Raw genomic sequence first — 10,810 nt, forward strand, 5'->3', positions numbered from 1 at the left:
CCCCTGAGACAGACCTTCTTGGTAAGTGATCTCCTAGCTTCTCTTTCTGGGTTTTCTTGATCGAATTTCTATTAAGAAGTTTCTATCATGTTATTTCTGAGGGGAGAGAGAGAGCACTATCATAGTGTCCTCTCTTTGCCATCTTGGCTGGAAGTCCTGTGTTATTGATCATTTCAACTAAAATTTTTTGTTCAATGACTACCACATAGAATCATAAATTTTTAAATATAGAAAAAGTTTTTATGGATACAACTATCTCATAGTAAATAAAAATGAATTGAAGTCCAAGTAGATTAGTATTTTACTCAGTGTCACAAAAATAGTCATCACAAAACTAGGATATAAACCAAAGTTCTCCTACTCCAAATCTTGCACTCTTTCTAATATGCAACTTTGCCTCAGAAACATGAAATGGATTGTCAGGGATAAAAAGGGAAAAGGAAACAAGAAAAGAAAGAAAGATTTAGAGGAAGGAAGGAAGGATGAAGGATAAAGAAAGAGAAATGAAAATAAAACAAAGAAAAAAAAGGAGGCCTAGTCCTCAAATAAACTTATATTTTGCTTTACTAAGAGATTAGAACATGCCATATATGTGTACATAGAACATGTAAGTTAATATACATTATAGAGAAAGCAATTGCAAGAATGAGAGTAATAATAACTGGACTGGGGGAATAGTAGAAGGAACCTGAAAAGAAATGAATCTATATTAAACACATATTCTATCTGCATTTGTTTATATTTTTTTTATTCTGCAGCTATGGTTAATTTTTATTAAAATGTTATGTACAACTAAACTTATGTATTACTTCTTTTTATTTCATATTTAGTAACCACACAAGTACTTTCATTTCTCATTTTTCTAAAATTATTTATTTATTTTCTATTGTTCTTTTCTTTTCTGTGGTTGAAGAGGACAAATTGTTGTCCAAAACTCAGTTTTGTTCTTTTATAACTTTATGATTCATTTATCTTTTTTCTTTAAGTACTCAATTGCCATGCTATTCAGTGTAAATATATTAAGTACTAATGCTATTCATTATCCCTGGTACTTATAGGCATAATGATGTTTCCCAACCCAAGTTCATTTTGCTCTTGTCTTTTTTTTGAGATTCATGATTTTCATAACTATTTTTAAAATTTCCTGAAATGTGATAAATTATTTCCCATTTCTCATTTCTACTCTGTGCGAATTCTTATGATTTTATGTCTTATAACAATTTAAAATATTCTTGGTTTCTTCTTTCTAATCTATTCTGCTATTCTTTTCTGTTTTGACAGTGAATTCATCTTATTCATACCGACTGTTAGGATAACTTTTTCTTTCCTCTGCACCATGTCCTCATATCTCTTCCTGTCTTGTGCCAGATCTCTTTTTGTAAAGAAGGTGATGAAAAAGAAGAAATATGATGAATGTTAGTAATTTACAATTTATTTTGTCTGCACCCTTGCATCTTTCCTCTTTATCTCGATTACACCATGATCACTGGTTCTTATATTTTCATCATTTCCTTTGAATTCTCCCCAAAGAGGCACACTCTAAAGCTGAAATTTGTTTTCCTTATTTTCTTTTACTCTTCTTCCTTAACTAGTCTCCCATCTCCCTTCTCCTACCTATTTCCTCATTTAATTTCTATACCAATCTCTTTTTTTTTTGAATGTATGTTCCAATCTCCTATACCTAGGTCATAGAAGTATAAAGTTAATGTTTTTCAATGCCAGTTTTGTGAGTATATACACTCTTTTTCTCATGCATCCCAACATAATATATTCCTTTCCCCTTCTTCCTCCTTTTTTCCATTTTATTCCATTTTCTCTCTTCTTCTTTTTCTTCTCTTAAGGAGACAGAGCAACCCTCCACCCCAACCCTTGTGTTTTTTCTTTCTTTATTCTATTTCTTTTAAAGATATAGTGGGATTCTGAAAGGGCATGTGTCTTTTCCACTTGAAGATTAAGAATTTCTTCATATTTCATTATCATTATTCATTATTATTCACCATTATTTAGGTATTTTTTCAATAATTCAAATTCATTTCTTACCTGTCCCAATTTACCTTGAATTTAAAGCATTCGATATGTCTCTATCCTTTTCTTTGGAAATTGCTGCTATAGTTCTAAATGTAATGGCTAGTACTAAGACCACCCTTAATTGCAATCCTTGCTCTTTTCCTCTGTCTCTAGAGTTGTGAACCTTGCATGCAGGTTTCAGCTGTCTTAATTAGCTTTGCTTTGCATGCTCCATGATTGGAAATCGGGTCCATTTCTTGATCTTCCCTGATAGGAATCAAAAGTCAAGATAATACTGATTTCAGGGACTCTGTAAATACCATTCTGAGGTATGTGTGACCAGTGATTCCTATTGTTTTGGTTCTGAGTGACCTGAAGAGGATTGGGGATAAAGGGAGAGGGGATGGTCCTGTCTCCCTTTGTCCTGTAACCCTATAGGAATTGGCTATGCTCCTCATTGCTGCTCTGTCAAACCAGAGCCAAGAGCTAGTTAACTTGGACCCTACCTATGAGAGCTCCTGTAGACTTCATAGCCCTCTGGGCTGTCCTGACTGGAGAATTCCCCAGTTTTTATACTCTCATTAGCAACTGGTTTCTATCTTTCTTACTATTCTGATGTGTTCTTCTGTAGTTCTCAACTGGATAAAGGGGCTTGCTGGTGTTTCTCTTTAGTTTTCTCAGTCACTGTTACAGCTGGGGTCCTTTTATCTGTTTGATTATGAGTTTGAGGGAGACCTGCCCCCACCATGGGACCTCATATGTCTCCATCTTAACCCTAGTATTGAGAAGTTTGAATTTTATCTTAGAGGCAATAGGTAGGATCTAGAGGGTATGTGGTCATTGAGTAGATGAATCTAGGGACAAAGTCATAAGACATGGTAGATTATTATATCCATATCCATATATTTGCATATATATGCACATTTGTATGTACAGGTATATATAGGTATATAAATAAAAAGATATGTGTGTGTGTGTATGTATTTCTTTTTTTTTCCTAATTCTATTTATAAGTTTTCCAAGGACAGGGCATTTTTACTACAACATTGAACAGTATCGCTCATATCATAGACACTCAATAAATATTGAAACATTTTTAAGATTTTTAAATATCAGAGAACTGTCATTTATTGCACTGAAGTAGTCTTTTAAGCATAGAGGTCCAGCATCCTGAACCAGTAAATGAATCTACAAGCAGTGCCCAGTTTTCTTTCAATTGTTGCTTGCACATTGTGAGGGAGACATTGCAGCCTTATTTTACTTAATTCTTGTCATTCTTAAGATAAAATCAATTTCATGCTCTAGGAATCAAATCAGCTTACTTTCTTTTAAACAACATCATTGTCATTCTCTCCCTGTGGTCTATCTACAAACTCATGAAGGTTAGTATGATAGAGATGTTTAGCCTCAGGATGTTTAGCCTGAAGAAGAATGGGATTGTGCAGGACATGTTATCTGGCTTCAAATATTTGAAGAGCTGTCATGTGGAAGGGGAACTAGACTTTTTCTGCTTGGTCCCGGAGGAAGAATTAGCAGCATGTGAAGGTTGCAAAAAAAAAAGTTTCAGATTTAATATAAGAAACTTTCTTACAATAAGAGATACAGACATTTTCTATGGACTGCCTTATGAAGCCTTGGGTTCCTGCTCACTAGAAATCTTCAAGTAAAAGCTAAGTAATAATAATGTTAACTGAATTGCCACCACTGGTTTCTTGGGTTCAGTTCTGCCTGTGAGGAATCACCACTCCGGCACGGGAATGCAGGTGTGAAAAGAAGATAAAGATTTATTAAAATAAGCTACAACACATGACAAAAGTGATAGGAAAGTTAAGAAGAGTTTAAAGAGTAGATCACCTGGATTGCTGATTGAACTGGTCAGGCCAGCTGACCACAATTTCAATAGGAGTCTGGAAGATAGAAAAAAACGGGGGGCCCCCTTCCTCTGTCTTTTTAAATTCTCCCTCAGATTCCATGGGAGGTGTGGTGACCTGAGTGACCCAAGTCTTACATTGGAAATTTTGCCTTTTGGATAGCCTTGGACATGCTTCCAGAGCCTGCTGTCCCACCAGAAGACAATGCAATCCAACTCAGGTTAAAGGTCAGACCCTCAGGTGTGGCCTGAATTACATGATAAAGGAAGAAGGAAGATTCCCTTAACAATACAAACAAAAGATTTACAAAACTTTTCTCCAAAAGAACTCTTGTTCAGGTATGTTAGACTAAATCACTCAAGGTCTCATGTAATTCAGAAATCCTAAAATTCTGTGATATCTCATCTCATCTTGGTACTTCCAGAGATAATTTGTTAAGCTAAAAGTAATTCTAACAGTTTAACACAGTTACTGTTTTATTTTCCTTTTTTTAAATGAAACACATTTTTTCTTCTCATTTCTAATGGATTGAGTGGAATTGTTTTAAATTTATTCTAAGTCCACAGTTTATCCTATTTCTTAACATTAAGTATGAAGAAGCCAATTACAATTTATCAAATTTATTATGTACATGGAAGAGAAGAGCTAGATAGGGTTCAAGGTTCATGTTTTGTTTTGTTTTGTTTTATTTAGAGACTGGGTCTCCCTCAATTATGGTCATTCATAGGCCTGACCCCATTGCTGATCAGAACAACAGTTTTTACCTGCTCTGTTTCCTGCCTGAGCTGGTTCACTCCTCCATAGGCAAGCTGGTGTTCCTCCAATTCTCAGGTGTTCAGCATATTTGTACAGAACTTAAGGTAGACACCTGAACTGGCTGAACATATTGTATTGTAGCACAGAGTTTCTAGACTCCAGCAATCTACCATCTTCAACCTCCCCAGAGCAAAGATTATAATTGTGTACCACACACCCAGAGGCTATCATATATGTATTTCAGTAATGGTCAACTGCAGCAGGATTTGGTGATTATACATCTATCTCTGAGTCACTAGGCAACATGTGTCTGATACTAAAACAAGAAATATGAAAAGAGGCTTCTAATTTATAAATCTCTGACTTGTGGAAACAAAATAACTCTGACCAGTTTCAGTGGACTGAAAAATTAAATGATATTTTGGAAGGGGATTGGGCTGAGGAAAGTAATCACAAGGAGGAAACCGTCATTTTCTGTTATCTATTTATTCTTCAGGGGTTTTTAACGTGTAATTCATTTTGATAGCTGTATTTTAAAGTAATTGATTTCCTTTGTGAATCAATGTTTTTTTTTAATGCATTAAACTATTATTTGGAGAAGTCCATAAGTTTCAGCATACTACCCAATGATTCTATGACACCCCCCCAAAAAAATTAAGAACCTCTACTCTAGATTACCTTTAGAAATTATCAAGAGCACTTAATTCAGTTCTCATCTTGAAATTGATATATTGGATGATTTCAACTCAAACAGCTCTTATTTTTTTCCCAAAAATATGCATAAGTATTAGGTTCTAAATACCATAAAGGAATTGTTTCCCAGGGAGGAAAATGAAGGATTTCACTGATTTTTAAAAAATGGATTTGGAAAGTCTCTCTGACATCATCAGGACTGACATCCTTATTCTTTTTTTTTTTAAGGTTTTTGCAAGGCAATGGGGTAAGTAGCTTGCCCAAGGTCACACAACTAGGGAATCATTGTCTGAGGTCAGATTTGAACTCATGTACTCCTGACTCCATGGCTGGTGCTCTATCCACTGTACCACCTAGCCGCCCCTGACCCCTTATTCTTAGTCCAACAGGAAGCAAACTATGGAACTATGATTATAATTGAGATCTTTTAACAAAATTCTAGTATAAGAATTAGATCTAACTCTCTCTCTCTCTCTCTCTCTCTCTCTCTCTCTCTCTCTCCATCCTTTTCTCATCTATATCACACTGTTTTCATCAGAATGTTCAGTATTCTTGTATCTTGAGAATTTCTTCAGGGATACCAGACCCCTCTGACCACAAGACTCAGGTCTTTGAAGACAAGGAGAAATGACAGACCATCCTCCTCCTCAACATCATCATCACAAGTAGAATTTATATGAAATTTTGAGGTTTGCAAAGTTCTTTACATATATTATATCATTTGATCATCATGATAACCCAGACAGATATTAGCACTGTCCCTATTTTTTCTAGAGAAAAGTGAGACTAAGAGTATTGAATGACTTGTCAAATGTCACAACACAACTGTCTATAGACAGAGTCAAACTGACATCAAACTGACACCAAGTCTAGGACTCTAGTCACTGGACTGTTGAGTCCCTTTTCTGGATGACATATGTTGAGTCACCTTCTGGAATCCCTCAATCCTCCCCAGGTGAGTGTTGGAGGGGCGGAAGACAAGGAAGATGAGCTTCTCCCTATACACCAAGATCTCCAAGGTCTCCATTTATTGAACCAAATACCAGTGCCTAAATATCCTTTCCAGTCTCTAATCCCATGGCACTTAGTAAAATAGGACTCTAGTGCTCAAGGACACCAGGTGAAGATAATTTACAGTGCTCCCGCATACAACAGTCCCTAACACTGGGCCATCTTGGCTATTCTTCTCTGTAGTGAGTCATTCTCAGCATTCACATAGGCAATAACAATTTTAAGAATTCCCCTCAACTTTATTGTAGCATAACTTAAGTTCACTTAATATTCTAAATCAGTTTTTCATGATTTCCAATTTATTTCCCAGCCAAAAAAAAAAAAGGGTACATTTGTAGGGCTTTGGTTTGGGTTTAGTTAACTTCACAACCTTTTCAGTTTTCACCACTGGATGTTTTCCAAGCTTGTCATGGTCTAACTTTAAACAGGACCAGTACTGCACCCAGAAAAATACACTCCAATATTTTTCTATCTCTGAAATGTTTATTAAAAACTTGGCCATCATATGGTTGGCTTGCTTTTATTTTTTAATTGACTCAGATTTGGACAAAAGAAGCACAGCTTCTAAAAATCATTCCTCAATTTCTTCATTGTGATAGAAGATATTACAGGAACAGTTATCACTCTGGTAAGAGGCAAAATATTACTAGTAGGAATAAATAAGGCAGGAAGGATAATTACCATCATTTCCAAATATCTCACTGCTTACTTGCAATTGGTTTCTAATTCAAAATAGAAATGTAATCTAAACAAAATGTATGCTCTTTGGGGATTATAGGGCCCTAGATAAGGAGAATGGTAAGAATTAAAGTATCTGTTAGCATGATCCCTTCATTTGAAATATAAGAAAAGTAAGGCAAAGAGAAGTTAAAACACTTGCCCAAGGTCAATCAGTCAGTCAACAAACTTTTTTTTAAATAAGCAAGAAAATATGTCTATGTTTAATTTAAAAAAATAGCCTTGGGTTTTGGTTAAATGAAAGGGAATGAAGGGGATCTTAATCAGCTATGAGGTCAGGGCACTATGGCAACTAATTGCTCTACTTTAGGCTTCATTGGGCAGTTAGAGGATAGAGCACTAGTCTTAGAGTCAGAAGGACTGGAGTTCAAATCCACTTACTAACTTTGTGTCCTTGGACGAGTCACTTAACCCTGATCGTCTCACATTCAGGGTCATTTTCCATCATACTATTTCATATCTGGTCATTGAACTCAGATGGCTCTGGAGGGGAAGGTGACACTAGTGACTTAGCACAGCATAACCCTCAGTAAAAATCCTTTAAAAATAATCCTGTCATGATATCAGCTTCCTGACATCAGGTCTTCTTTGAGAACAAAGTACAAATATTGTCATTGTCAGGAAAAGAGGAAAGAGGTGACAATAGTGGGATAGGTTTACTCAACATAAATATATTCACACAGAACTCCCCCACTCAAAATAATTAAAGGAATTAATCCTGGGTGATCTCTTGTGAATAGAGTAGGAGACATTTAAATAATTTGATAGCTAGATTGTATTTTGTTTTGTTTTGTTTTTAGAGTAAGTTATATCCCTTACTTGGATACTAAAGTAAGTATTCATCTCCCCTCTTCTGACTCATGTTTTAAGTGACTAGAGACCAACTAAAGTTTACCAACCTAGACCTTGGTTCCAAAGGAATGATGCTGGCACCTGAAAGAATCTGCTTTCTAATCTGCAGGGATGGGAAGGGAGTGTATCTTAAAAGACAAGACAATTTGATTTTGGTCAGCCTTTGGGCATCATCTTATGTGCAGCCATATCCCATGTGGAAATTGGCAACATATTCAGCTTTGATCTTTTGCAATGAAATGGCAAAAGAATGGAAGGTAAAGGTGCCAGGAGTGGGCTGGTGTGATTGATAGGGTGACCTAGCACACCTTCCCTGGATCTCAAACTTGAACAGACCAGAATCATGGGCATAAAATCTAATCTGGTGAGCCCCACTAGTCTTGGGTCACTCCATGACTGACATCCACTTATCATCATAATTGAAGAGAGATTAATCAAAGTAGGGATTGCCACTGTATGACTGGATGCTATAGGGAGCTGACCAAGCAGTGACTGTATGCCTCCATATGCCCCAATTCTTTACATTTATAATAGTGTCTTTAAACCAGCTCTGGAACTGCCTCACAAAGTTGTTGCTAGAAGGTGAACAGGGAAATTGGATGACATCATTGTGTGGCATTGCAGAAGAGATCATAGAAATTCTTAAAGAACTCCAATACCTCATCCGAGGTGTTCTCAAGCACTCCTTTCACCTCTATTGTCACCATATTGTACACAACAAGGAAGGAAAGCTATTACACATAGTATCACTACATTCTCACTAGTGTACTTGATAAAAGGGTGATTTTTTTCATGTAGGAGTTGCATCTTCCACATCTACAACTTTCATAGCTGTTCAAAATACTGGAAGAAGTATTTGACAAGAAGTATTTCTTGGCTATGGTACTACCATCCTGCTTTGCTCAGCTCCACAAATATACCCACAGCAGGTCCATTAAGAAGGGCTTCTTGTAAGGACTGGTCATGCCCATTTGACTGTCTCATTGCACCTCAGGCAAAATGGTTGATAGGGTGAGCAGGTCATGCTCATAGCAGAATTGATCAATGATATGCACATCAATAAAGATGCCTACAGAAATAACCTGAAAGACATGAATGGTCTGTTATTGTAAATGATCTGCTGGCTAGAATGTTTTTATATACATGTAGCCCTTGTTTGAGAAAGAAGATCATGTTATTTGAACATGCGATTGTCACACAGCCTGCCATTGTGAAGATCAATGATATGAAGGGAATAGATCTCTAAAGGGGAGCAAGAATTTGGTATCACTGATTTACTGGCATGATATACTTCATAAAAAGGAGTGTGAAGCTCTTCAGCATGGTAGGCAGCTAAACCCACAATAGCACAATGGCAGTCATCTGTGAAGAAGCTACACTCACCATTTAGCTGTTCACCATTAGCAGTTATATCAGAGATAGGCAATAAGATGAAGCAGCATTCAAAGAGTTGGCCTTGGATGTTGAATTACCTCTAGTCATTTCCATTGGCCAAAATTTCACCCTCATAACCCTGAAGTAGATCCTCCCCTGCTTCCTAGCCTGGTACTCAAATCTCCAGTGATGCCAGATTTAAGAAAAGTCAATAAAGTAACACCTACTAGGTGAATATTTTCACTAAAATTGGAAAAGATATTCTGGTGGATTACTCAAACCTGGTGACAATGGATACCAACTTTGCTAGAACTGATGCACTGATGCTCCAAGTGATGGATAACATTTCTTCAGGGTTTGATTGTTGGTACATCATAATCCATCATCGCAGCTTCTTATTTCTGTGACTCCCCACACTTCAAACCTGATGCATCAAGTTCATACCAGATGAGGTGGGCCACTTTGGCCCAACACAATTGCAACTGCTGCTGCCAGAACCATGTTGCCACATGACAAACTTTTATGAAGCACTATCTTTCTGCCCAGGAGTTGTGTAAATTGCTTAAGATAATAGTAATAGATTAATGATAATAATTTCATAAAAATTATAATATGTTATTATCATCATCATTGTAGTAATAATAATAGCACCATCAGTAGCTAGCATTTGTATAATACTTTAAGGTTTACGAAGAACTTTGCAAATATTATCTCTTTTTATCTTCCCAACAACTCTGGGAGGTAGATCTATTAATATCCTTATTTTACAAATGAGTCAAATTGATGCAAGGAGAAGTTAAATGTCTTGTCCAGGGTTATTCAGTTATTAAAATATCTTATGCCATGTTTAAACTCTTCTTCCTATTTACTGAACCAGTACTCTATCCATTATATCATTTTGCAAGGGGAAAAAATAAAAGGTCCCTGACTTCAACTTGTATATATTCTAATGGTATATATTCTTAGACTCCATCATTGGGATCTGTATCCCTGGCACCAATTACAGTGTCTGACACTTGGTAGGAAGTTATTAAATAGTTATCAATTTAATGAATATAAAGAGTTGGACTAGATCTGAAGTTAAAATCTCTTGATTTGAGTTCTAACTCAGTCAGTTTCTGGGATCTATGAGTCAGGAAACCATATTTCATCTTTAAATAAATAATAAAGAATAATAAAATAATAAAGAAATTTGGGGAAACTGTAACAAACTATATAAATGTGAATTATTATTATTGATTACAAATGCTCAGTTGAAGAAGAATATGTGGAATGGGGGAAACACATTTTCATGAAAGTATATAATGAAATAATCATCTAGTATTTTATGCTTATCCTAACAAAATAGCAATGTTGAATTAAATGGTCTTTTCTTTCGTTTGTTTCTTCCTTCCTTCCTTTATTCTTTTTCTTCCTTTCTTTCTTTCTTCATTTTTTCTTTCTTTCTTTCCTTCATTTCCTTCATTTTCTTCGTTTCTTTCTTTCTGTCTACCTACAGACTTCTAGGG

The 10,810-nt window shown here is 35.9% G+C and overlaps 1 pseudogene; it reads right to left on the reverse strand.

Annotated features, from left to right (window-relative positions):
• Positions 1-7,994: 7,994 nt before the first annotated feature.
• Positions 7,995-9,688, reverse strand: LOC141520311 (DET1 homolog pseudogene; annotated as a pseudogene).
• Between the last annotated feature and the right edge of the window lie 1,122 nt (positions 9,689-10,810).

The sequence above is a fragment of the Macrotis lagotis genome, chromosome 4 (genome assembly GCF_037893015.1).
Source record: "Macrotis lagotis isolate mMagLag1 chromosome 4, bilby.v1.9.chrom.fasta, whole genome shotgun sequence".
NCBI classification, from domain to species: Eukaryota; Metazoa; Chordata; class Mammalia; order Peramelemorphia; family Peramelidae; genus Macrotis; species Macrotis lagotis.